This window comes from Suncus etruscus, chromosome 1, assembly GCF_024139225.1.
Source record: "Suncus etruscus isolate mSunEtr1 chromosome 1, mSunEtr1.pri.cur, whole genome shotgun sequence".
Taxonomy (NCBI): Eukaryota; Metazoa; Chordata; class Mammalia; order Eulipotyphla; family Soricidae; genus Suncus; species Suncus etruscus.
In genome coordinates this window covers 92,723,085-92,750,789 of record NC_064848.1, presented here as the reverse complement: position 1 = coordinate 92,750,789, position 27,705 = coordinate 92,723,085, and the positions used below count along the sequence as shown (strand labels likewise).

The 27,705-nt window shown below is 36.9% G+C and overlaps 1 protein-coding gene and 1 pseudogene across 1 annotated transcript in view; one reads left to right on the top strand and one right to left on the bottom strand.

Moving 5' to 3' along the window:
- Positions 1 to 27,705, bottom strand: part of NXPH1 (neurexophilin 1) — a 367,698-nt gene that overhangs the window by 126,567 nt on the left and 213,426 nt on the right. The window lies entirely within an intron of this gene.
- Positions 27,063 to 27,594, top strand: LOC126012770 (60S ribosomal protein L29-like; annotated as a pseudogene).

Here is a 27,705-nt window from a genome sequence, read left to right as displayed (position 1 = left end):
TTTCCTTTAAAATAATTTTTCAACCATAACATCACTACATTGCATTGGGATTTAACTCTTTGTATAGTTCCTGTGCTCTATGGGAAGTTCTATAACATACTCAGTTTCTACACACTAGATGACATTAGCAATTTTCTCCTGCCACTGAATCAATTGGAATGATAAAAAACAATATATCTAGATATTGCCTTTATTGAGAACCACTGAACACAAACCATATATTCATCTTCTGATTTCCTGAAGAAATAGCTTAAGGTATGACTATGTGTCAGCATATACTCTGCTTCTAACCATATATTCTCAGTGTATTTAGACATATGATTTGATTTTAGATACACACTCATGTAAATCAAGTCAACAAAACCTCTGCTTAAAACACTTTAATAGTGTAGAAAAAAATTTAAAATAATTTTATTCAGTCAATGTGAATTATAAATTTATTAAAGATTGGGTTTCAGGAATAAAATATGTCAACTTCTTTTGTGTCTACTTCCCTATACCGATGCCCCTCACTTCTCTATCATATACCACTTACATTTATTAGAGATAATAACTTATGCTATTAAAAATAATAACTTAATAACTTTGACACTAGTTTAAAGTACTGTCGCAAATTTCAAATATAATATTTTACTATCTTTAAGCTCACTCTTTTTCCTGCTTTAACATTTTCTTCCTCTATTATTGTATTATTCCCCTATCCACACACAAACACACATAAATATACACAAGTGACATGTTTAATAACTGCTAGGTCAGTATCTTTTCTGTCCTTCTGTCCTTAACTTTTTTATCTTTTTTTTTTTTCGTTTTTCGGGCCACACCCATTTGATGCTCAGGTGTTACTCCTGGCTAAGCGCTCAGAAATTTCCCCTGGCTTGGGGGACCATATGAGACGCCAGGGGATCGAACCGCGGTCGCCATCTTTCCTTGGCTAGCGCTTGCAAGGCAGACAGACACCTTACCTCTAGCACCACCTCGCCGGCCCCTAACTTTTTTATCTTAAGACAGGAATAAATTGGGCCCGGAGAGATAGCACAGCGGCGTTTGCCTTGCAAGCAGCCGATCTAGGACCAAAGGTGGTTGGTTCGAATCCCGGTGTCCCATATGGTCCCCCGTGCCTGCCAGGAGCTATTTCTGAGCGGACAGCCAGGAGTAACCCCTGAGCACCGCCGGGTGTGGCCCAAAAACCAAAAAAAAAAAAAAAAAAGAAAAGAAAGAAAGAAAAGAAAGAAAAGAAAGAAAGAAAGAAAGAAAGAAAGAAAGAAAGAAAGAAAGAAAGAAAGAAAGAAAGAAAGAAAGAAAGAAAGAAAGAAAGAAAGAAAGAAAGAAAGAAAGAAAGAAAGAAAGAAAGAAAGAAAAGAAAGAAAGAAAGAAAGAAAGAAAGAAAGAAAGAAAGAAAGAAAGAAAGAAAGAAAGAAAGAAAGAAAGAAAGAAAGAAAGAAAGAAAGAAAGAAAGAAAGAAAGAAAGAAAGAAAGAAAGAAAGAAAGAAAGACTGGAATAAATTTTGTTCACTCGGTAAACCAGCAGCTCTGTCCTTCCAAAGATCCTCTTAGCCAGAATACTTTCCTTCTCCTGAACCTCAGTATACACTTCTCTAGTCAACATTCCAATTCCCTTCAACTTTCATCCATTCTTCAAATATTGAAGGAGTGCTAGTAATTTCTAGATTTTATTTTGTGTTTTTGGATTGAACAATTAAAAAAAACTTAATTTGAGGGAATTTTAAACAAACTGAGTTGAAATTTGAAGGTAAATATTAATAAGTAAGTTTATCAACTGAAAAGGCATCAAATACAGTGTGAATGTGATGTAGAGTATTGGTGAAGACAGACTTGTTATTTTTTTATAGAAAATCTCATTATGAAATTAGAAACATCTGGGCAAATAAATTATGGAAAGAGTAACAAAATTAACATTTTTTTTTTAGTTTGGGCCACACCCTATGACACTCTTGGGGATTACTCCTGGCTATGCACTCAGAAATAGCTCCTGGCTCGGGAAACATATGGGACGCTGGGGATTGTCTGCGCTACAGCTCCAGCCCCACAAAATTACAATTCTAAGATGAAATTTAGCAGTATGTGCAGGAAAAAGGAGATTAGTGTAAGAACATGTGTAACAGGGGCCCTTCAGAGATAGTTTTGGACGGATTGAGATTCCACTCTAGCAAGTCAGGCTCTACTCTGTAGGTCCTCAAAGGAGGCACCCTGGGTGGCAGGGAGATGAGTGCCTATTAGAGCAAATATTTGTTTATAACAATGAAGAACACCTCATGTACTTTCAAGTCACATATGTCATGTTCACAGGTTCACTCTGCACGTACACCTGACCTTTAAGGACCTTCTCTTCCCTTAGTTCAATCTTCCTGCAAGCAGGTAAATGCTATTGGCTGTATAACTTTTTAAATACTCCTGCTCCCTTGGTTATAGAGAGTCTTCTCACTGCAGTCACTCCAGTAAGTTTGATTCAGTTCACTCCTATTGGCCGTCTTTCACACCACCCTAAGCCTGCCTAGGCTAGGTTGCTAAATCTCTCAGGATCTGACATTACTGGCATCTCCTACAAACATGTAAGTGGAAGTGGAGTAAGATAAGGTAAGATTAATAGCAAAAAGTCAGGCACATAGGCCACAAAAGCTCAGGTACAGTGTATGAGACTTTCTCTAAGTGAGAGTACATGTTGAGTTGTGCGGAGAGAATCTGGGCAAGATTCTAATGAAATCAGACTTTTATTTTAATGGTATGACTGCTTCTTTTGGGGGGGAGGCACACCTGGTGATGTTCTCGGGGGATCATATGGGATACCAGGGATCTAACCAAGGTCCGTCCTGGGTCAGCCGCGTGCAAGGCAAATGCCCTACCACTGCACCATAGCTCCAGCCCCTACTTCTTTCTTTTTAAATTATTTATTTGGGAGGCACAACCAAAAGCTCTCAGGGGTTACTTCTGGTTCTGTGCTCAAATATTACGTCTGACAGGATTGTGGGACTGTAAAAGCCTAGAGCCTGCTGTAAAGGTGAGCTGCAAGGCTACAAGAGACCTGACTGCCAGGTGGGGTGAGGTGGTCACCCAGGGACTCCAAAGTGTGTAGAAATGTGGAACCACTGCCCAATAGAAGAGCCAAACAGAGAGGTAAAAACAATATAACCATGCAACCTATAGACTTTTATTTCCAGTCTGAAATAATACCCCACTGCTGGGGGGGGAGAGAGAGAGAGAGAGAGAGAGAGAGAGAGAGAGAGAGAGAGAGAGAGAGAGAGAGAGAGAGAGAGAGAGAGAGAAAGCAGGCCCCCAGGGTCAGCCCTTAAGTCTGGCAGGCTCTGCTCCAGTTTTTTCCCTGCCACTCCCCCAATAACTGCCAGACTCCTTTTTATACTTCATGTGCAGATGACAATTACAGGGGGTGTGACCTAGTCTAACTGCCATTACAGGGGTCCCAGTCACTGCCATTACATCACCCTGTTAAAGGTACACTGACTAATTCCCTTAAATACCTCAACAGGGGACCGCATGGGATGCTATGAATCAAATCAGGGACGGCTGCTTGCAAGATAATGGCTCTAAACACTATGTTATAGCTCCAGCCCCCATTTGACTGCTTCTTGTTTGTTGTTGTTATATTTTGTTGTTTAATTTTTTGTTGTTTGGGGGTTACATCAGGTGATGTCCAAGGGTTTCTCCTGGCTCTGCACTGAAGAATCACTTGTGACCTTGCTCATAGGACCATATGGGATGTCAGGGATGAACCTAGATTGGCTACATGCAAGGCGAGTGTTTTGCTCTGGCCTCCTGTATGGCTGCTTCTATGCAGAGAATATTATAAGAGGACAACAACAGAAAGAGTAAACTGCTTAGAAAACTCTATGACTACACCAACTTAACTCATATATTCCTTATACACCTGTGTTCTTATATGTGTATACATATATAATTTCTTTTTTAACATCTTGGTTTACAGAATTATTCATAATACAGTTACTTCTGGCATTGAATTTTCCAACACCAACCCCACCATTGTCCCCAGTTTCTCAACCTACCCAAAATCTCTGCCTTGTGGCAGAGACAAATAATTTACTTAACTATTTATTAATTAATAATTATTTAATTATTACTAAACAACTTAGTAAAACTAAATGATAATGAAATTACCAAAAAGAAAACTTTATTAAAAATTGTGAAAATGGTCTTTCTCACAATGGGTTCATAATGTCATTGAAGGTTTACTAAGCTGTTTATTGCTAGAGGAGCAGAATCTTCCATTGTTGGCTTTATTGTTGGCTGTATTTATATAGCCATATAGTTCCTTTGAAGTCCATATAAACTTCAAGTCTAATTTGGTATATTCCTATTGGGAAATAAGTATTAAAATTATGAAGGTGTTGTGTGGCCACTTATGCTGCTTATGTTATGGTCCAGTGTTAATTTAATATATAAAGACAGTCCATGTGTGTTCATAGGTGGATGGTAAGGCTTTTCTCAGCTCAGCCTGTCTCCTTCAGCCCCTAATGCCTGGCGTGTCTGAAGGTTGCAGGGTGACAACAGAGAAATTCAAAAGCAGTCAGATGAAGTTCCAGGAGTTAGCCAGCTACATTTCCTCACATGGCTTCTATGCTAAGATTTTTCCATGCAGCCACTTATCTGCTCCTTCTCTGACTCTCTCTGCCCCCCCCAAAAATCTTTGATCTCAAGAGAATTTAAATTCTCTTGGTCTGTTTAACATATTAACAAAGAATATCATTTTGTGGTACTTGAAGGGGTAGAATCATTCTTACCTCAGTATTTTCAATAGGAACAATAACTCGCAAAATGAAATGCTCCAATTAACTAATTTTGTAGTAGTCAATAGGAGAAGTTATTCGAAGCTATATTTTGGAATTCTTTTATTAGAGTTGCATTATAAGAGTTGCTAAAATATTTATGAAATTTATATAATTCCAGTGTATTTTATGTTTTAAAAAAGTAAATTTCCTCTTATCTTAAATATTTAGACGTTTATTATCTATGTGTCTAGATATACATATTGATGGAGCTGGAGACATATATGTCTATGAAAAATATCTATATAACCCTGTCAAAAATAGCTTGAAGGAGCATCTGGAAACAATCCAAGTGCCCAAGAATTGGTGATAGGATAAAGAAACTGTAGTATATCTGCAGAGTGAAATAGTACATAGCTATGAGGAAAAATGAAATCATGAAATTTGCGTATGCATAAATATTATGCTAAGTGTAAAAAGTCAGAAAAAGAGGGATGTGCATAGAATAATAGCATTCATTTGGAGGCATAAAAATATAGAATGGTATGGGGCCGGAGCAATAGTGCAGTGGTAGCACATTTGCCTTGCACTCAGCTGACCCAAGATGACCTCTTTTCGATCAATCTCTGGCATCCTATATGGTCCCACAAGCCAGGAGTGATTTCTGAGTGCATAGCCAGGAGTAACCCCTGAGTGTCACTGGGTGTGGCTCCAAAACCAAAGATAGATAGATAGATAGATAGATAGATAGATAGATAGATAGATAGATAGATAGATAGATAGATAGAATGGTATTAATATCCAAAGGCAATAGAAACAAAGATCAGGACAATTGGTTGAAGGAAGGAAGTTTGCCCAGAGGGGGTGCAGGGAGATGCAAATATAAAAGGGACCCCTATGACAATGATCGTTTGAAAAATCATTCTGGACAAGAAATAGATGGTGATAGGAGGTAAAGTAATACATATGATACCCTAAGAAACAGTACTACAAACAACAGTGCAATAAAAGGAGGGAAAGTAGGAGGAAGGATTTAAATAAAGAGCAAAAGGAAAGTGTAGAGGTAGACTGAGGAGGAAGATGTGAGTAAACCTGGGACATTGTTGATGGGAAATGCACACAAGTGAAGGGATGGATGTTAGAAAACTGTATGACTCTAAGTAAATCATAAACAATTTTGTAACTATGTGTCTTACAGTTATTTAGTTAACTTTTTAATATCGTAGAGGAATATAAATGAGTTAGTACATTTAAAAGACATTTTTATGAAGCTATATAAAGATTTTATGTCGTGTTTGAGGTGTAATAATATAATATCTAGACACTATCTTATGTCAATAGAGAACGACTAAATTATGAGAGTTGGTATCTATATGGTTTACATAGTAGTAGTGAAATTATAATCTTTAAATAAGATAATTAAATAATTAAGTTAAATCAGATTATGGACTATTATGTGAATATTAGAAATAATGCTATGGAAGTACATTTTTATCTGGGACTATATTTTTCAGTTTATTGTTGTTATTTTAAAATAAATCTTTTAAAATTTCAAATATACTATTTTATTTTAATAAAGACTATTGAAGAAAATATGAGAAAAATAACTATAAATATATTAGTTATATATAGAATTTAGGATATGTGTTATTTTTATATATTTAATATTTTTATTATATTCCTTAACATATACTATTGATGTATATATTTTACACATATATAAATTTCCATAATTTTTCAATAAATTGGCCAATTTTTTTCTAAAAAGAAAACTAAAATATTAATATTTAAATATAAAATTCCTATTATCCAGTTACATCAAAAGTGATTAAGAATATAGAGTGTAAAGTATTTAAGGCCAGAGAAATAGTATAACTGATAAGACATGTTTGCCTTGGACATGGCTGACCCAGGGTCAAATTCCAGCACCTCATGTGAATATTGACAGGAGTGGTTCTTGAGTGCAGAGCCAGGAGTAAGCCCAAGACTGCCAAGTATGACCCAAAAATACTAAAAAAATTTTAAAAATTTAATTAAAAGTTTAAGATACTGTAAACTGACATCCAGCTTCAGTTATCCAAAACAAAGGCATTCCTCCATCTTCCTTTTTCCCTAAAACTACTCCTTGGATATGTCAAAGTCCACCTGGATCACTCTACCCTCTTTCACCTAACTGGATTGGTTTAATAAAGAAAAAGTAGTTTGGCTTGAAGCTCAGTCAAAGATACCACAAGAAGAAAAGCAAACTGACTCCCATGACTCTCTCCTGACATGGCTTGATTTATTAATCCTTTGTGGCTACTCCTTCAGACCCATCAGCCTAGGACTGGAGATAAGATGTTTGGGGTGGTTTCACAACATGTGGGATTTATTTTACAAGATACTTAATAAAATTCTAATTGAGATATCCGTTTTCAATAGTCTCTCTTAATTATTAAACCATACATAAATAATAACTTTAACAAAGATAGACTACATTATCCACTCATTTTTCCTAATCTGCATTTTATTGGCTCTTTTAAGAAAAGTTGAAAGCTACATTGATTGTCTTTCTATGATAAAAATACCCACTGTGTTCCCACTCAGTTTAAGAAATCAAAGAAAGAAATTTGGTTTGGCATGATTTGTTTTTGATGAACCCATGTTGCCTCCTAATTATCACATTATTTTCCTCCAGATGTTTGCAAATTGAGTGAGCACAGAGATTCTCTTTGTTGAAATGCACCACGAAAGCCCTGAAAACAGCCTGTGTTTAAATGCTTCTGAGTACTGTGTTTGTTAGCTTTATAAATAGAGTTTATCTGGCTGGAGGAAAAAATTTGCTCATATCTTAAAAGATGAGTAAAATAATTAAAATAAGCTATCCAAAGTAAGCTATTTAATTATGATAAATCATATAAATACTAAAGATCAAAAGTCATAGATCCAACACCATTCCAAAAAATAGAGGTAACAGTATTATACGAATGTAAACACATAATTACTCAAGTATTGAGTAATTCAATTGATATACTCAAGTTACTCACAACTGTATGGCAATGTAAAAATACTATGTGTATGCAATTTGGCAACATTCTTATCATATTTATTTATTATCTTATCATATTTATTTAACTTATTTTAAGACTATCACTGCCACAGGTCTATATAAAGTAAATTGAAAATAAAGTCACATAGTTTCAATGCTTTAGCAATAGCAGCAAATGAATAAAACAACAAGACTGTTGACTTTTGTGTTCCTTTATCTATAAGGATATATAAGAAAATGTTAATTATACCTGGCTATAAAAGAGCATTAAGAGATATCCCAAGAATAAAAATGCTAACAAAGTCAAATGTTCAGTGAGTAAAAGGGAATCATAACCAAAACAAAAATAGTAAGAATTCTTCCTTTGAACTGAAACTGTACTGGAAACAAGAAATGTAAATTTTCAGAATTGATTAGGTTCTCATATTACCTTAGCTATACAAGTGTTTGTTAATTCAGTCTTGGCATAACTGATCAGATAAATACTTTATGAATCTAACATAATAGCATTGGAATACTTGTAAAATTGCATCCCAAGTTCTTTATTTTACTGCTAGTTCTTACTTCCTTATCACTATATGTATATTTATAAAAATGATCTATATAATGACATATTAGTGTTATATAAAATCATATATATATTCATCATACATATATACATATATGTGATTATATAAAGTATATATGTATATAAATATTTTTTTGGGCCACACCTAGCAGTTCACAGGGTTTACTCCTGGCTCTGCAATCAGAAATTACACCTGGTAGACTCAGGAGACCATATGGGATGTCAGATCTTGAATCTGGTCTCACCAAGAACAAAGCAATCATCTATGCACTTTCTAGCCCCTAAACTCAATACTTTTTAAGAGATTAAAAGAGAATAACAGAGTCACACACAAAAAAACCCTTATTGTAATCCATGCCTTGACTTAAGGGATTAAATCACTAGTAACTAGCAAATAAAAAGGAAAGAAAAGAAAAAATGAAGGAAAAGAGGAGGGGATAAAAGCTAAAATAAAAGAGAAAGAAGAGAAAGAAAAATCAGAGAGGAAATTAAGAAAAAATACATAAATAGAATGAGCTAGGGGAAGTTAGTTCATAGAATGGGAGTATATGCCTTGCATGCCTGAAGCCCTGATCTTTTTATCGCTCTCATTACATGTCTCTGACCCTCAGCACTGCTGGTTATAATACTAGAAATCCCAGCTCAAGATTCACTGTCCAAAACACTCACCTCCCCATCCCATCCTTTTTTCCCCCAAGTATTTAGGATTCTAACATTGATTCCCGAGGCTCAGTACCCTCCACTATTAGTGGCCTGCAATAAAAACTGCTTTGTTCCTTGTCCTCTGCCCATTGTTTCAAAAGTCTGACCTCTGATTATAATTCTGGTAGAATTATTATGTTTCCTATTTAATAGATTTATTTTCTAAGATGATTTCTGAAGTCAACAATTTAACCCATTGGAGTATAGGGTTGGTGGAAAGAGGGATGACTTTAAAGAATAAGCTTTATAGAGATTTAAAGTAAAAAAGTCTTCATATGAGAAATCAAATCATATCAGGGGCCAGAACGATAACATAGTGGTAGGATATTTGTCCTGCATTGCCAATTCAGGACAGAGCCAGATTTGGTCCCCAGCATCCCCAGATTCCCCAAGACTGCCAGGAGCGATTTCTGACAACAGTCAGAAGTAACCCTTGAGTACAGCTGAGTGTGGCCCACAAATCAAAGAAAGAAAAAAAAATATTATATCATTCAAGAGCTTCCTGGATTTTAGCAAAAATATCTATGAGCTATCGGATCTATACTCAAATAATACATGAAATATGATTCTATTTAGCATTAGAATGACAGCTTAGAAATTGACATTGATAAAATGAAAATAAAATGGAAAAAACATTGGGATATATATAAAAATAGCACTAGAATGTAAATTACAATGTAAATCATCAATCTTGTGCTATAAAGTGCTTATAGCTAAGCTCACTGAAAATTATTTAGTCCCTTTTAAAAAAGCTTAAAAGAAAATATATCCTAGTTCCTTTCATGATTCTCTAAATGTTGAGCACAAAATGTTGAATTACAAATATGTTCTCAAAAGATTATAAAGTGCAGTTACTTCTTATTTATTTTCCATTTTAAACTAAATGTTATAAGTTTTCCTTATCTAACATAAAGTCAAGAAAAAGACAGTGCTCTCAGGACTAAAAAAATCCATACAGTCAGACATTATGTAACCTAGATAGACTTTGATATGATTAAATAAATATAACAAATAGGTACGAGAATTGGACATTAAATATACAATCTATCCAATATTGTTCATCTATGTGGACCAATTATCTGGTTCTGTTGTCTTTAGTCTTTTGTTGCCTCCTTACTGTTTCTTTAATTAAAATGGGATATAAAATTCTCCAATATAGGAAGCAATCTGTATAATATCACACATTAAGTTAATAAATAATTAAAATTACAGGTAATGCCATCACTCCTGTTATAGTAAAACAGATTTTTATTTTATATTCATTTTATTTGAAGCTTGCAGTAATGTATTGATGGGGTCATTCCTTCATTTGAAATCCAGGACAATGCTGTAATCATATATTCTTTAAAAGGGGAATATATTCTTTAGAAAAGAACAAACCTCCTTTTGTTAAAATCTCGTAGAGACACAGATAGAGTTATTTCACTTGGATCATTTGTTAAAATTTCTATATATTATTTCTGTCTTTTCTACATTTCTTTGCTCCTTCCTAACCACTACCTCATTTACTATCACTTTAGTAATAAGCAAAGTACAATTTTGAGAGTTTAACCTAACAAATACCATTTAATATTAGAGCTAGTTTATCATTTGCCACCAAAGAACTGTTAATCTCATCCTTCTCCCTTGTTAAGTGGTGAAACTGTCATCTCAAGAATTCAGATAAGAAAATTGTATTATCAGCCAGAGAGATAGTATAGTGCTAAAATGGCTTGCCTTGCATGTAGCGAAGCCATGTTTGATCCCAGTGTCCCATATAGTCCTCCAAGCCTTTCAAGGATGATTGTTGAGTACAGAGCCAGGAGTAATCCCTAACAACATAGAGCATGGGAAAGAAAGAAAGAAAGAAAGAAAGAAAAAGAAAGAAAGAAAGAAAGAAAAGAAAGAAAGAAAGAAAGAAAGAAAGAAAGAAAAAGAAAGAAAAGAAAGAAGAAAGAAAGAAAGAAAGAAAAAAAGAAAGAAAAGAAAGAAAGAAAGAAAGAAAAAGAAGAAGAAGAAAGAAAGAGAGTAAGAAAAGAAAGAGATGAAGGAAAAGAAAGAAGGAAGAAAGAAAGAAGAAAGAGAAGAAAGAAAGAAAGAAAGAAAGAAAGAAAAGAAAGAAAAGAAAGAAAGAAGGAGAAAGAAAAGAAAGAAAGAAAGAAAGAGAAGAGAAGAGAGAAGAGAAGAGGAGAGAGAAGAAAGAAAGAAAGAAAGAAGGAAAGAAAGAAAGAAAGAAAAGAAGAAAGAAAGAAAGAAAAGAAAGAAAAAGAAGAAAGAAAGAAAGAAAGAAAGAAGAAGAAAGAAAGAAAAAGAAGAAAGAAAAGAAAGAAAGAAAGAAAGAAAGAAAGAAAGAAAAGGAAAAGAAAGAAAGAAGAGAGAGAGAGAAAGAAAGAAAGAAAGAAAGAGAGAGAGAGAAGAAAGAAAGAAAGAAAGAAAGAAGAAAGAAGAAGAAAGAAAGGAAAGAAAGAAAGAAAGGAAAGAAAGAGAGATGAGAGAAAGAAAGAAAGAAAGAAGAAAAGAAAGAAAGAAAGAAAGAAGAAAGAAGAAAGATAAGAAAGAAGAAAAGAAAGAAAGAGAAAGAAAAGAAAGAAAGGAGAAAGAAAGAAAGAAAAGAAAGAAAGAAAGAAGATGTGAGAGAAAGAAAGAAAGAAAGAAAGAGAGAAAGAGAGAAAGAAGAAGAAGGAGAGAAAGAAAGGAAGAAAGAAAGAGGAGAGAAAGAAAGAAAGAAAGAAAGAAAGAATGAGAAAGAAAGAAAGAAAGAAAGAAAGAAAGAAAGAGGAAAGAAAGAAAGAAAAAGAAAGAAAGAAAAGAAAGAAAAAGAAAATAAAGAAAGAAAGAAAGAAAGAAAGGAAAGAAAAAGAAGAAAGAAGAAAGAAAGAAAGAAAGAAAAAGAAAGAAAGAAAGGAAGGAAGGAAGAAAGGAAGGAAGAAGGAAGAAAGATAGGAAGGAAGAAAGAAGGAAGATAGGAAGGAAGGAATGAAGGAAGAGAGAGAAAGGGAAAGAAAAAGAGAAAGAAAGAAATAATGAAAGAAAGGAAGGAAGGAAGAAGAAAGAAGGAAGGAAGGAAGGTAGGAAGGAAGAAAGAAAGAAAGAAAGAAAGAAAGAAAGAAAGAAAGAAAGAAAGAAAGAAGAAAGAAGAAAAAGAAAGAAAGAAAGAAAGAAAGAAAGATAAAGGAAGAAACAAAGAAATAAAGAAAGAAAGAAAGAAAGAAAGAGAGAGAGAGAGAGAGAAAGAAAGAAAGAAAGAAAGAAGAAAGAGAGAAAGAAAAAAAAAGAAAGAAAGAAAGAAGGAAAGAGAGAAGAGAAAGAAAGAAAGAGAGAGAGAGAGAAAGAAAGAAAGAAAGAAAGAAAGAAAGAAAGAAAGAAAGAAAGAAAAGAAAGAAAGAAGAAAGAAAGAGAGAGAGAGAAAGAAAGAAGAAGAGAGAAAGAAAGAGAGAGAAGAAGACAGAAAGAAAGAAAGAAGAAGAAAGAAAGAAAGAAAGAAGAAAGAAAGAGAGAAAGAAAGAGAGAGAGAAAGAGAGAAAGAGAGAAAGAAAGAAAGAGAGAAAGAAAAGAGAGAGAGAGAAAGAAAGAAAGAAAGAAAGAAAGAAAGAAAAGAAGAAAGAAAGAAAGAAAGAAAAGAAAGAAAGAAAGAAAGAAAGAAAGAAAGAAAGAAAGAAAGAAAGAAAGAAAGAAAGAAAGAAAGAAAGAAAGAAAGAAAGAAAGAAAAAGAAAGAAAGAAAGGAAGGAAGAAAGGAAGGAAGAAGGAAGAAAGATAGGAAGGAAGAAAGAAGGAAGATAGGAAGGAAGGAATGAAGGAAGAAAGAGAGAGAAAGGGAAAGAAAAAGAGAAAGAAAGAAATAATGAAAGAAAGGAAGGAAGGAAGAAGAAAGAAGGAAAGAAGGAAGGTAGGAAGGAAGAAGAAAGAAGAAAAAGAAAGAAGAAAGAAAGAAAGAAAGAAAGAAAGAAAGAAAGAAAGAAAGAAAGAAAGAAAGAAAGAAAGAAAGAAAGAAAGAAAGAAAGAAAGACAGACAGAAAGAAAGAAAGAAAGAAAGAAAGACAGAAAGAAAGAAAGAAAGAAAGAAAGAAAGAAAGAAAGAAAGAAAGAAAAAAAGAATTGCATTTATTTCTTTGAACTACTGTAACAAATTATCATTAGCTGGATGACTAAAACAGTAGAAGTCCTTACACTCACAGTGAGAGTAAAGCTGAAAATCAATTTGGAGGAATATTTTTTCTTGGAAACAGTAGAATCCTCCATCCCTATTGTATTCTGATGATCATTATCTATTTTTAATATCTTTTGGTGTATAGCTGCTTCATTTCAAATCTTTGTTTCTGTCTTCGCATGGCCTTCTCCCAGTATCTCTTCACTCATGCGGTCTGTATTAAGGTTTCACTCTAATTTAGTATTTCTGATTTCTTGATTTATACCTGCAAAGATCTTCTTTTAAAATAAGGTGACCTTCACAAATATCACAATTTCTGGACTTCACCAAAACTTTTGGGAAACACAGTTCAGACCCAAACAGTATCCCATAAGGATATAGCCAATTATAGTACTATAACAAGAGAACAAGAAGCTGTTGAGCAAAATATTCTCATATCGAATGTAAACCCCATTGCACCTATGTATCTGAAAACTTCTAATTATTATTATTTTGTTTTAAGTTTGCTGTCACACCTGGAAATTACTCCTGGCTCAGTACTCAAAATCTCTTCTGTCAGTGCTTGAGGGACCATATGGGATGCCAGGAATTAAACCAAGATTGGCCTCATAGAAGGCAAGAGTTTTTCTAGCTTCTCCAAAAATTTTAGAATGGGTTAATAATAAGTTGTGTAAAGTTAAGATTGTTTACAGAGCTAAGCTGAATTATCTTCTTAGGCAACTCTCCTCAGAATAAGTTGCAGTATTCAGTTGCATTAATAATCAAGGGCAAAATGTAGCCTGTAGTAATTATACTGTTAACACAATCAACGGATGAAGTTCATTAGTCTAGTTGATGGAAACAAGGATTTATTGACTTTTTTATTTGCCACCGGTAAATGAGTACTGTATAGAGAGACAATTTTCAGGCAAAGTGTGAAGGAAAATGCATTCTTGTCAGCATCTCATTGGTCCTAATTAAATTTTGCTTTTAGCTCATTTAAGCTAAAATTGTCCAAATATGTAAATTAAACAACTATTTAAGCAACAAGACATATATGTGCTATATTAATTATGGATAGATTATTTGTTATTATTAATTTAAGAGAGCCCAAAATAATTTTATATTCTTAGGTTTAAATTTATTTATTACTATTACTATGTCATTTAACTCTTTGTTCCAGGAAAAACCAGAATTAAAGCTCTAAATAAATAAAATATTTCCTCAAATTATCAAATAAATGAAGAATAAACTAAATCTCCAAACACCAGATGTTACTGTATTTAAGGTAGATAATAATCCCCTTAAATACAATAACAACCATGAAATATTTAGTTATTAAAATTAATGTTTTAGACGCTGGAACGATAGTAAAAAATGGGTAGGGTGCTTGCCTTGAACCAATCTGGGTTCAATAAAAGGCATGCCATATAGTTCTCTAAATTCTGAATTGCAGAGCCAGAGGAACACTGGGTATCATAAACCAATAAAATATTTTTTTAAAAAAATTAGTAATCTCTCCTTTGTGAAGGCCGGCGGGAGGAATCTTCCCCTGCTCTGAGATACAAACTGGGATAAACCAGGGGGCTGTCGCCTGGGCGTCTCTCTCTACTCTTCTAAACCTCTCCTGAGAGGTCCAAGAAGGGCCCAGCAAAATCGCTCTCCTAGAGGTGCCCAAGATGAAAAGCCAAGAAAGACTAAGAATACTGCACCCAGCCCGATTCACATACAGGTTTGAAGGAAGAATATAGAGCTCAGAAACTTTACAGATGCAAAACAGCCTTAAAGGAAAAACTGAAATATCTACTTTAAGATAAGACAGACCAACAGACACACCAAACTGATATACAAAGATGACATTAAATCCCATGACAATCATCTCCCTCAATGTTAATGGGATAAATGCACCAGTTAAGAGACACAGAGAGGCAAAATGGATCAAAAAGAGGAATCCAGCCTTCTACTATCTACAAGAAACACGCCTGTATAGTCAGAACAAACATAGATTCAAAATCAAAGGCTGGAGAAAAAACATCTAAGCAAACAACACCGTCAAAAAGCGGGGCTGGCCATATTAATATCAGACGACACAAACTTTAGATTCAGAAAAGTTGTAAGGGACAAAGATGGACACTTTGTACTTCATAATCAAGGGATATGTGCAACAGAAAGAAATATCACTAGTAAATATATATGCACCCAATGAGAGATCAGCAAAATATCTAATACAATTATTGACAAATTTGAAAGAGGACATTGATAATAACACAATAATTGTAGGAGACCTCAACACAGTGTTTTCAACACTTGATAGGTCAACCAGACTGAAATCCAACAAAAATATACTAGCCCTGAAGAGTAATGGAAGAAAGAGACTAGTAGATATATATAGGACACTACAACCCAGAAACCTGGATACACATTCTTCTCCAATGTACTTGGGTCATTCTCCAGGATATGCTGGCACATAAAACATACCTCCATAAAATCAAGAGGATAGAAATTTTTCAGGTTTGCTGACCACAAGGCTCTAAAATTAGATGTGAACTGAAACAGGACACAGAACAACTTTAACAACTGGAAATTAAACAGCCTGCTACTGAACAAACAGTGGGTCAGAGATGAAATTAAAGAGGAAATCAAAACTTTCCTGGAAACAAATGACAATGAGGACACAAAATATCAGCATCTATGGAACACAGAAAATGCTGTACTGAGAGGAAAATCTATAGGTTTGCAAGCACACATCATGAAGGAAGAAGGGGCAAACCTGAATAGTCTAATGATGCAGCTTATAAAATGAAAAAATGATCAACAAAAGGAACAAAAATAGGGAGACTGAAGGAAATAACAAAGCTTAGAATAGAAATCAATGAAGTGGAGACCCAGAAAATGAGCCAAAAGATCAAAGAATGAAGATAATGGTTCTTTAAAAAAATAAACAAGATTTATAGACCATTGGCAAAACTCACAAATAAAGAGAGAGAGAAACTTGATAATCCATATTAGAAATGAAAAGGGGGAGATCACTACAGATATTGTGGAGATTCAAAGGGTAATCAGAAACTACTTTGAGAAACTCTATGCCACCAAACATGAGAACCTGGGAGAAATGGATAAATTCTTGGACTCTTATAACCTTCCACGGTTGAGTAAGGAGGATAAAGCATATCTAAACACCCCGATCTCCATTGAGAAAATTAAAATGGAAATCAAATATCTGCCCAAAAAACAAAAGACAAAGCACAGATGGATTCACTTATTAATTCTTTCAAACCTTTCAAGAGGAACTACTAACAATCCTTTCATAAAACTGAAAAAATAGGTACACTTACAAATAGTCTTTATGAAGCCAATATTGCCTTGATACCAAACCAGACAGAGATACTGTCAAAAAAGAAGATTACAGATCAATATTCCTGATAAACACAGATGCAATGATCCTCAACAATATCCTGGAAAATAGATGCAATGCCTCATCAAGAAAATCATTCACTACAATCAAGTAAGTTTTATTCCAGGAATGTAAGAACAGTTTAATATCTGTAAATCTATCAACATAATACACAACATCAAAAACAAAAAACATGAGGAGTGAGAAATGGCTGCAGGTGGGGGTTTCCAGGCAGAGTGCTGACTGCTCTACCTGCAGAATCTCCACCGGGCTGTGCTCCTTCTGAGGAACTGAGCACCGGAAGGGAGCCCTGTCCTACCCTTCTTTGTCTTTCCTGAACTCTGGAAGCTCTCCTCAGAGCCCGGGGAAGCTAACTCCAAAGAAACTACATTCGGGAGCTACCCAGCGAGCCAGTGAGTGAGTGAGAAATGGCTGCAGGTGGGGGTTTCCAGGCAGAGTGCTGACTGCTCTACCTGCAGAATCTCCACCGGGCTGTGCTTCTTCTGAGGAACTGAGCACCGGAAGGGAGCCCTGTCCTACTCTTCTCTGTCTTTCCTGAACTCTGGAAGCTCTCCTCAGAGCCCGGGGAAGCTAACTCCAAAGAAACTACATTCGGGAGCTACCCAGCGAGCCAGTGAGTGAGTGAGAAATGGCTGCAGGTGGGGGTTTCCAGGCAGAGTGCTGACTGCTCTACCTGCAGAATCTCCACCAGGCTGTGCTCCTTCTGAGGAACTGAGCACCGGAAGGGAGCCCTGTCCTACCCTTCTCTGTCTTTCCTGAACTCTGGAAGCTCTCCTCAGAGCCCTGGGAAGCTAACTCCAAAGAAACTACATTCGGGATCTACCCAGCGAGCCAGTGAGTGAGTGAGAAATGGCTGCAGGTGGGGGTTTCCAGGCAGAGTGCTGACTGCTCTACCTGCAGAATCTCCACCGGGCTGTGCTTCTTCTGAGGAACTGAGCACCAGAAGGGAGCCCTGTCCTACCCTTCTCTGTCTTTCCTGAACTCTGGAAGCTCTCCTCAGAGCCCTGGGAAGCAAACCCCAAAGAAACTACATTTGGAAGCTACCCAGCGAACCAGAAACTGAGCACCTGAAGGGAGCCCTGTCCTACTCTTCTCTGTCTTTCCTGAACTCTGGAAGCTCTCCTCAGAGCCCTGGGAAGCGAACCCCGAAGAAACTACATTTGGGAGCTACACAGCGAGCCAGAGAGTGAGTAAGAAATGGCTGGATGTGGGGGTCTCCAGGCAGAGTGCTGATTGCTCTACCTGCAGAGTCTCCACCCGGCTGTGCTTCTTCTGAGGAAACTGAGCACCGGAAGCGAGCCCTGTCCTACCCTTCTCTGTCTTTCCTGAACTCTGGAAGCTCTCCTCAGAGCCCTGGGAAGCGAACCCCAAAGAAACTACATTCGGAAGCTACCCAGCGAGCCAGTGACTCTCCTCAGAGTCCTGGGAAGTGAACCCCAAAAATACAGCATTCTGAAGCTGCGCAGCGAGCGGTAGTGAAAACTACGCCTGACCAGTGGGGCCTGACTGTGAAAAACTGTGAGTGCTGCCTGTGTGTGTCTCTCTGCTATCCTGTTGTGTAAACCTCCTTAGAGTGGGCTGAAAAGAGGCTCCAGAAGGCACTTAGCTCCACTTCGCTACGCGGCCGTGCACTCTTTCTAAGGAAAGAACTCCATTGCAACAAGAAGGAAAAATCACACTAAGAACGGCGCTATATCACAGAAGCAAACATTTCTCTCTGGACTGTCTTCTCTGTTGCATGCTCGGGCCTAAGATTTGACTCAGTGTGAGGCTTCATCCACGGAGGACTCCCCTCCCTTAGAGGCAAGTCAGCCCATCCAGAAAGGGAGGAGCCAGAGGAGTGTGCTGCCTACATCATATAGACAATGAATACCACCACAACACGTAGAAAAACCCACAATACAAGTGTGACAATGGGGAAACAACGCAGGCCAGCATCAGACATAGAGAATGAAGATGACAGTTCTGAGGACCAGATAATGACTGAACAACTAATCAACCTCTCAGATAAGGACTTTAGACTAGCAATATGGAAGGTGCTCAACAGACTCCAAGAAACCATGGATCGAGTTGAACAGAACACTAATAAGAACCAAGAAAATATGAAGGCAGAAATGACAAAACTCCAAACTGAAATAACATGTCAACTAACAGGACTGAAAAAGTCAGTAAACGAAGTGAATGACAAAATGGATAAGCTCTGGGACAGGGTATCAGAAGCTGAGAATAGACTTGGTGCTGTGGAAGATGAGATACATAACAATTCCATACAGCAAAAGAGATTGGACAAAAAACTTAAAGCAAATGAGCAGACAATGGAAAAATTAGTCAAAGAATGGGAACAGACGAAAATAGAAGTCTATGATAAGATCAACAGAAACAACTTAAGAATCATTGGAGTCCCAGAGACCCAGGAAGAAAATTTCCAGGAAGAATCAACAGTCAAGAACATCATTAAAGAGAAACTTCCAGAGCTAAAGAATATATGTGATCAAATCCTGCATGCCCGAAGAGTACCAACCAAAAGAGACCCCAGAAAAACCACCCCAAGACACATCCTAGTCACAATGACAAATCCCACAGATAGAGACAGAATTCTGAAAACAGCAAGATCAAAAGGGGAAATCATGTTCAAGCAAGCTTCCCTGAGATTTACAGCAGACCTGTCACCAGAAACACTCAATGCCAGAAAGCAGTGGTGGGATATTGTGACAAGACTGAATGAAATGAATGCTTCACCCAGAATACTATACCCAGCAAAACTCACTTTCCGGTTTGATGGAAGAATACATGGTTTCACAGACAAAAAACAGCTCAGAAACTTCACAGACACAAAACCAGTCTTAAGAGAAAAACTGGAAGACCTAATCTAAGACAAGACTACCCAAAAGACACACCAAATTTTGAAATAAAGATGGCGTTAAATCCCAGGACAATTCTTTCTCTCAACGTCAATGGACTAAATACACCAGTTAAGAGACACAGAGTGGCTAAATGGATCAAAAAACTCAATCCAACCTTCTGCTGCCTACAAGAAACGCACCTGAATAGTCAGAACAAACATAGACTCAAAATAAAAGGCTGGAGAAAAGTTATCCAAGCAAACAACACCCATAAAAAAGCTGGAGTGGCCATACTAATATCAGATAATGCAAACTTTATACTCAGGAAGGTTGTAAGGGACAAAGACGGACATTTTATATTAATCAAGGGGTACGTAGAGCAGGAAGAATTCACTCTACTAAACATATATGCACCGAATGAGGGGCCAGCAAAATATTTAATACAACTGTTGACAAATCTGAAAAATAATATCAACAACAACACAATAATTGTGGGGGACCTTAACACGGCTTTGTCAACACTGGACAGGTCAACCAGACTGAAACCCAACAAGAATATACTAGACCTGAGGAGAGAAATGGAAGAAAGAGGCCTAGTGGATATATATAGGACACTCCATCCCCAGAAACCTGGATACACATTCTTCTCCAATGTACATGGGACATTCTCCAGGATAGACTACATGCTGGCACATAAAACATACCTCCATAAGATCAAGAGGATAGAAATTTTGCAGGCTACCTTCGCTGACCACAAGGCTCTGAAATCATTTGTGAACTCCAAAGGGACTCAGAAGAAACACTTTAACACCTGGAAGTTAAACAGCCTCATGCTCAATAACCAATGGGTCTGAGATGAAATCAAGGAGGAAATAAAAAGGTTCCTGGAAACAAATGACAATAAAGACACAAACTCTCAGAACTTATGGGACACAGCAAAAGCAGTACTGAGAGGAAAATTTATAGCTTTGCAAGCACACATCAGGAAGGAAGAAGGAGCTTACCTGAGTAGCTTAATGACACAGCTAATAGAACTAGAAAATGCTCAACAAAAGGACCCAAGAATAGGAAGACAGAAGGAAATAACAAAGCTGAGAGCAGAAATCAACGAAGTGGAAACTCAAAAAACAATCCGAAAGATCAACGAAAGCAGAAGTTGGTTCTTTGAAAAAATAAACAAGATTGATAGACCACTGGCAAACCTAACAAAGAAAGAGAGAGAGAGAAACTTGATAACTCGTATCAGGAATGAAAAAGGAGAGATCACTACTGATATGACAGAGATTCAAAGGGTAATCAGAAACTACTTTGAAAAACTCTACGCCACTAAAAATGAGAACCTGGAAGAAATGGATAAATTCTTGGACTCTTATAATCTTCCACGGTTGAAGGAAGAGGATGTAGCATATCTAAACACCCCCATCACCATTGATGAAATTAAAACAGTAATCAAATGTCCTGCCGAAAAACAAAAGCCCAGGTCCAGATGGATTCACTAATGAATTCTATCAAACTTTCCAAGAGGAACTACTGCCAATCTTGGCAAGACTCTTTCATGAAATTGAACAAACAGAAACACTTCCAAATAGCTTTTATGAAGCCAACATCACCTTGATACCTAAACCAGACAGAGACGCTACCAAAAAAGAAAATTACAGACCAATATCACTGATGAATGCAGATGCAAAGATCCTCAACAAATCCTGGCAAATAGGATTCAATGCCTCGTTAAGAAGATCATCCACTACGATCAAGTAGGTTTCATCCCAGGAATGCAAGGATGGTTTAACATCCGTAAATCTATCAACATAATACACAACATCAATAACAAGAAAAATAAAAACCACATGATCATATCAATAGATGCAGAGAAAGCATTTGATAAGGTCCAACACCCATTCTTGATCAAAACTCTCAGCAAGATGGGAATGGAGGGAACCTTTCTCAATATAGTGAAGGCCATCTACCACAAGCCAGTGGCAAATATTATCCTCAATGGAGAAAAACTGAAAGCCTTCCCTCTAAATTCTGGCACAAGACAAGGCTGTCCTCTCTCACCACTCCTATTCAACATAGCACTAGAAGTACTTGCTATAGCGATTAGGCAAGAAAAGGATATCAAGGGAATCCAGATAGGAAAGGAAGAAGTCAAGCTCTCACTGTTTGCAGATGACATGATACTCTACTTAGAAAACCCTAAAGACTCTATCAAAAAGCTTCTAGAAACAATAGACTCATATAGCAAGGTGGCAGGCTACAAAATTAACACACAAAAATCAATGGCCTTTCTATATACCAATAGTAATAAGGATGAAATGGACATTAAGAAAACAACCCCATTCACAATAGTGCCACACAAACTCAAATATCTTGGAATCAACTTGACTAAATATGTGAAGGACACAAAAATCAATGGCCTTTCTATATACCAATAGTAATAAGGATGAAATGGACATTAAGAAAACAACCCCATTCACAATAGTGCCACACAAACTCAAATATCTTGGAATCAACTTGACTAAATATGTGAAGGACCTATACAAAGAAAACTATAAAACTCTGCTCCAAGAAATAAGAGAGGACACACGGAAATGGAAACGCATACCCTGCTCATGGATTGGCAGGATTAACATCATCAAAATGTCAATACTCCCCAAGGCATTATACAGATTTAATGCCATCCCTCTAAAGATACCCATGACATTCTTCAAAGAAGTGGATCAGACACTTTTGAAATTCATTTGGAACAATAAACACCCTCGAATAGCTAAAGCAATCATTGGGAAAAAGAATATGGGAGGAATTACTTTTCCCAACTTTAAACTGTACTACAAAGCAACAGTTATCAAAACAGCATGGTATTGGAATAAGGATAGGTCCTCAGATCAGGGGAATAGGCTTGAATACTCAGAAAATGTTTCCCAGAGATACAACCATCTAATTTTTGATAAAGGAGCAGGAAATCCTAAATGGAGCAGGGAAAGCCTCTTCAATAAGTGGTGTTGGCACAATTGGATAGCCACTTGCAAAAAATTAAACTTAGACCCCCAGCTAACATCATGTACAAAGGTAAAATCCAAATGGATTAAAGACCTCGATATCAGCCCCAAAACCATAAGATATATAGAACAGCACATAGGCAAAACACTCCAGGACATTACAGGCATCTTCAAGGAGGAAACTGCACTCTCCAAGCAAGTGAAAGCAGAGATTAACAGATGGGAATATATTAAGCTGAGAAGCTTCTGCACCTCAAAGGAAATAGTGCCCAGGATACAAGAGCCACCCACTGAATGGGAGAAACTATTCACCCAATACCCATCAGATAAGGGGCTAATCTCCAAAATATACAAGGCACTGACAGAACTCTACAAGAAAAAAACATCTAACCCCATCAAAAAATGGGGAGAAGAAATGAACAGACACTTTGACAAAGAAGAAATACACATGGCCAAAAGACACATGAAAAAATGTTCCACATCACTAATCATCAGGGAGATGCAAATCAAAACAACGATGAGATACCACCTCACACCCCAGAGAATGGCACACATCACAAAGAATGAGAATCAACAGTGTTGGCGGGGATGTGGAGAGAAAGGAACTCTTATCCACTGCTGGTGGGAATGCAGTCTAGTTCAACCTTTATGGAAAGCGATATGGAGATTCCTCCAAAAACTGGAAATCGAGCTCCCATACGATCCAGCTATACCACTCTTAGGAATATACCCTAGGAACACAAAAATACAATACAAAAACCCCTTCCTTACACCTATATTCATTGCAGCTCTATTTACCATAGCAAGACTCTGGAAACAACCAAGATGCCCTTCAACAGACGAATGGCTAAAGAAACTGTGGTACATATACACAATGGAATATTATGCAGCTGTCAGGAGAGATGAAGTCATGAAATTTTCCTATACATGGATGTACATGGAATCTACTATGCTGAGTGAAATAAGTCAGAGAGAGAGAGAAAAACGCAGAATGGTCTCACTCATCTATGGGTTTTAAGAAAAATGAAAGACACCCTTGTAATAATAATTTTCAGACACAAAAGAGAAAAGAGCTGGAAGTTCCAGCTCACCTCAGGAAGCTCACCACAAAGAGTGATGAGTTTAGTTAGAGAAATAACTACATTTTGAACTGTCCTAATATTGAGAATGTATGAGGGAAATGTAGAGCCTGTTTAGGGTACAGGCGGGGGTTGTGTGGGGAGGAGGGTGATTTGGGACTTGGGTGATGGGAATGTTGCACTGGTGATGGGTGGTGTTCCTTTTATGACTGAAACCCAAACACAATCATGTATGTAATCAAGGTGTTTAAATAAAAAAATTATGCATAAAAAAAAACAAAAAACATAAAAATCACATAATCATATCAATAGATGCAGAGGAAGCATTTGGTAAGGTATGACACCCATTCTTGATCAAAACTCTCAGCAAGATGGGAATGAAAGGAACCTTTCTCAATATAGTTAAGGCTATTTACCACAAGCCAATGGCAAATATTATCCTCAATGGAGAAAAACTAAAAGCTTTCCCTCTTAATTCTGGCACAAGGCAAGGCTATTCTCTCTCATCACTCCTATCAAAGATAGCACTGAAAATACTTGTTATAAAACATTAGGCAAAAAAATATATCAATGGAATCCAGATAGAAAAGGAAGAAGTCAAGCTTTCACTGTTTGCAGATGACATGATACTCTACTTAGAAAACCCTAAAGACTCTACCAAAAAGTTTCTAGAAACAATATATTTATATCGTAATATGGCAGGCTACAAAATTAACACACAAAAATCAATGGCCTTTTTATACACCAATAATTATAGGGCAGAAATTGACATTAAGAAAACAACCCCATTCATATTAGTGCCACACAAATTCAAATACCTTGGAATCACTTGACTAAAGACATGAAGGACCTATACAACAAAACTATAAAACCCTGCTCCAAGAAATATAGAGGATGCGTGGAAATGGATACACATACCCTGCTCATGGATTGGCAGGATTAACATCATTAAAATGGCAATACTCCCCAAAGCATTGTGCATATTTAATATAATCCCTTTAAAGATACCCATGGCATTCTTCAAAGAAGTGGATCAAACACTTCTGAAATTCATTTGGAACAATAAAAACCCTGGCATAGCTGAAACCTCCTTGGGAAAAGGAATATGGGAGCATTACTATTCCCAACTTAAACTGTATTACAAAGCAATAGTTATCAAACAGCATTGTATTGGAATAAAGACAGACCCGCAGATCAGTGGAATAGACTTGAGTATTCAGAGAATGCTTTCCAGATATACAATCATCTAAATTTTAATAAAAAAGCAAGAAATCCTAAATGGAGCAAGGAAAGCTTCTTCAACAAGTGGTGTTGGCACAACTGGTGAGCCACTTGCAAAAAAACAAACTCAGACCCCCAGCTAACACTATGTACAAAGGTAAAATCCAAATGGATGAAAGACCTTGATATCAGACCTGAAACCATAAAGTATATAGAACAACATGTAGGTAAAGCACTCCATGACATTGAGACTAAAAGTATCTTTAAGGAGAAAACAGCACTCTCCAAACAAGTGGAAGCAGAGATTCTGATGGAATATATTAAACTGAGAAACTTCTGCACCTCAAAAGAAATAGTGCCCAGGATACACGAGCCACCCTCTGAATGGGAGAAACTATTCACTGAATACCCATCAGAAAGGGGCTAATATCCAAAATATTCAAGGTACTGACATAACTTTACTAGAAAAAAAATTTAATCTCATCAAAAATCGGGAGAAGAAATGAACAGACACTTTGACAAAGAAGAAATACAAATGGCCAACAGGTACATGAAAAAAATGCACCACAACACTAATCATCAGGGAGATGCAAATCAAAACCACAAGGAGATACCATCTCACACCACAGAGATTGGCACACATCACAAAGAATGGCAATAAGCAGTGCTGGCAGGGATGTGAAGAGAAAGGAACTATTATTTACTGCTGATGGGAATGACATCTAGTCCAACCTTTATGGAAAGTGGTATGTAGATTTCTCCAAAATCTGGTAATTGAGCTCCCATACAATCCAGTTATATCACTCCTAGGGATATACCCTAGGAACACAAAAATAAAATACAAAAATCCCTTCCTCACGTCTATATTCATTGCATTGCTATTTACAATAGCCCGACTCTGAAAACAACCAAGATGCCCTTCAACAGATGAATGGCTAATAAAACTGTGGTACATATATACAGTGGAATATTATGCAACCATCAGGAGAGATGAAGTCATGAAATTTTCCTATACATGGATGTACTTGGAATCAATTATGTTGAGTGAAATAAGTCAGAGGGAGAGATATAAATGCAGAATATTCTCCCTCATCTATGGGCTTTAAGAAAAATAAAAGATATTTTTGCAGTAACTCTCAGTGACAGAGAGGAGGGCTGGAAGATCCAGCTCACTACATGAAGCTCACCACAAAGAGTGGTGAGTACAGTTAGAGAGATAACTACACTGAGAACTATCATAACAGTATGAATGAATGAGGAAAGTAGAAAGCCTTTCTAGAGTACAGGCAGATGTGAGGTGGGAGGAGGGAGATTTGAGACATTGGTGATGGGAGTGTTGCACTGGTGAAGGGGTGGGGCATTCTTTACATGACTGAAACCAAAATACAATCGTATTTGTAATCAAGGTGTTTAAATAAAGACATATTTTTTTAAATTAGTAATCTATTTTCAATACATAGAATGCCATTTTTTGGTTCTGGTTTTGTTTCTTTTTTGGACCATACTCTGCAGTGCTCAGAAGCTACTCCTTGCTCTGTGCTTATAGTGTGTTCCCAGAGGTTCTTGGGGATCATATGGTGCCCTAGATTAGACCCAGATCTTCTGGGTTTAATACAAATCTTGCACTCATCCTAGTGAGCTCTCCTAGATCCTAGAAAAACATTTTGAAATTATAACATTAATACCTTTTCCAATATTCCAAGAAACAAATGTTCTTGTTCAATGGTAGCTCCCTGATCACTCTATGTATTTTTAGAACCTTCAAATTGTGGAAATAGTGGCATCATTATTACATATTTATTTACATATATCATTTAAACACAAATTCACTGATAAGGTACATGCTTATATTTAAACTCAGGACTCTATAAATGTTTCTAATTTGTAGTATGGCAACCTAATTTATTTAACAAGCTTATTAAAGAAGTGTAAGTGTGTCCATTACAAAAAGAGGGTCAAAAACTGTGCCTTCGCTTGAAGTACTTGGCAGGGATTTTATGCTATGCTTGTTCCAGACTGTCTTCTTGATCCCATTACATTGTTAACTCAAAAGAGAAAATAGACAGTTTAAAATATGTCACAGTGGGAAGTGCTTTAATATTGAGTGGTAGATCCCCAGATACAAATGCAAAATATATTCACATTGTTAACAAAGCCTTTGAGGCAGGCATACAATTGTTAAGATAAATGATTTGGGTTTCTTTCTTTTGGTTGAAGAAGTTTGTGGTTTGGGATTGCTTAGATGTAGGGAAAAGAAGTGTTTTCCATAAGACATAATCACTTCGGTATTCTTAAATATATTATAGTATGCCATAAAGAAAAAATTACCTGGGTGGAACCATGGCCCTGGTGCAGTCATGGCCAAGTCCAAGTACCGCACCACGTACAACCAGTCTCGAAAATGGCACAGAAAAAGGATTAAGAAACCCCGGTCACAGAGATATGTGTCTCTCAAAGGGATGGACCCCAAATTCCTAAGGAGCATGCCCTTTGCCAAGAAGCACAACAAAAAGGGCCTGAAGACGATGCAGGCCAACAATGTGAAAGCCTAGAGTGCCCGTGCTGAGGCCATCAAAGCCTTTGTGAAGCCCAAGCAAGCCAGGCCCATTGTCACAAAGAAGGATAGTCGCAAGCTCAGCCGACTTGCATACATTGCCCACCCCAGGGAAGACAGCTCGTGCTGGCATTGCCAAAGGTCTTAGGCTCTGTCAGCCCAAGACCAAGGTTGAAGCCAAGGATCCAAACAAGGTGAAAGCCAAAGCTCAGTTCAAGGCAAAAGCCAAGGCCCATCCCAAACCCAGCCCAAGACCCAGGCAGCTGCAACTCCAGCACCAGCTCCCAAAGGTGCCCAGGCCCCGCCCACGGTTCCATAGGAGGCTCCCATCAGCCAGTGCGAGTACTGAAGGACTGGTGCAACCTCTGAGCTGTCGGTTGCACAGGGGCTTCTGTGCTGTTTATACAAATAAATCTGAGAGCAGGACAAA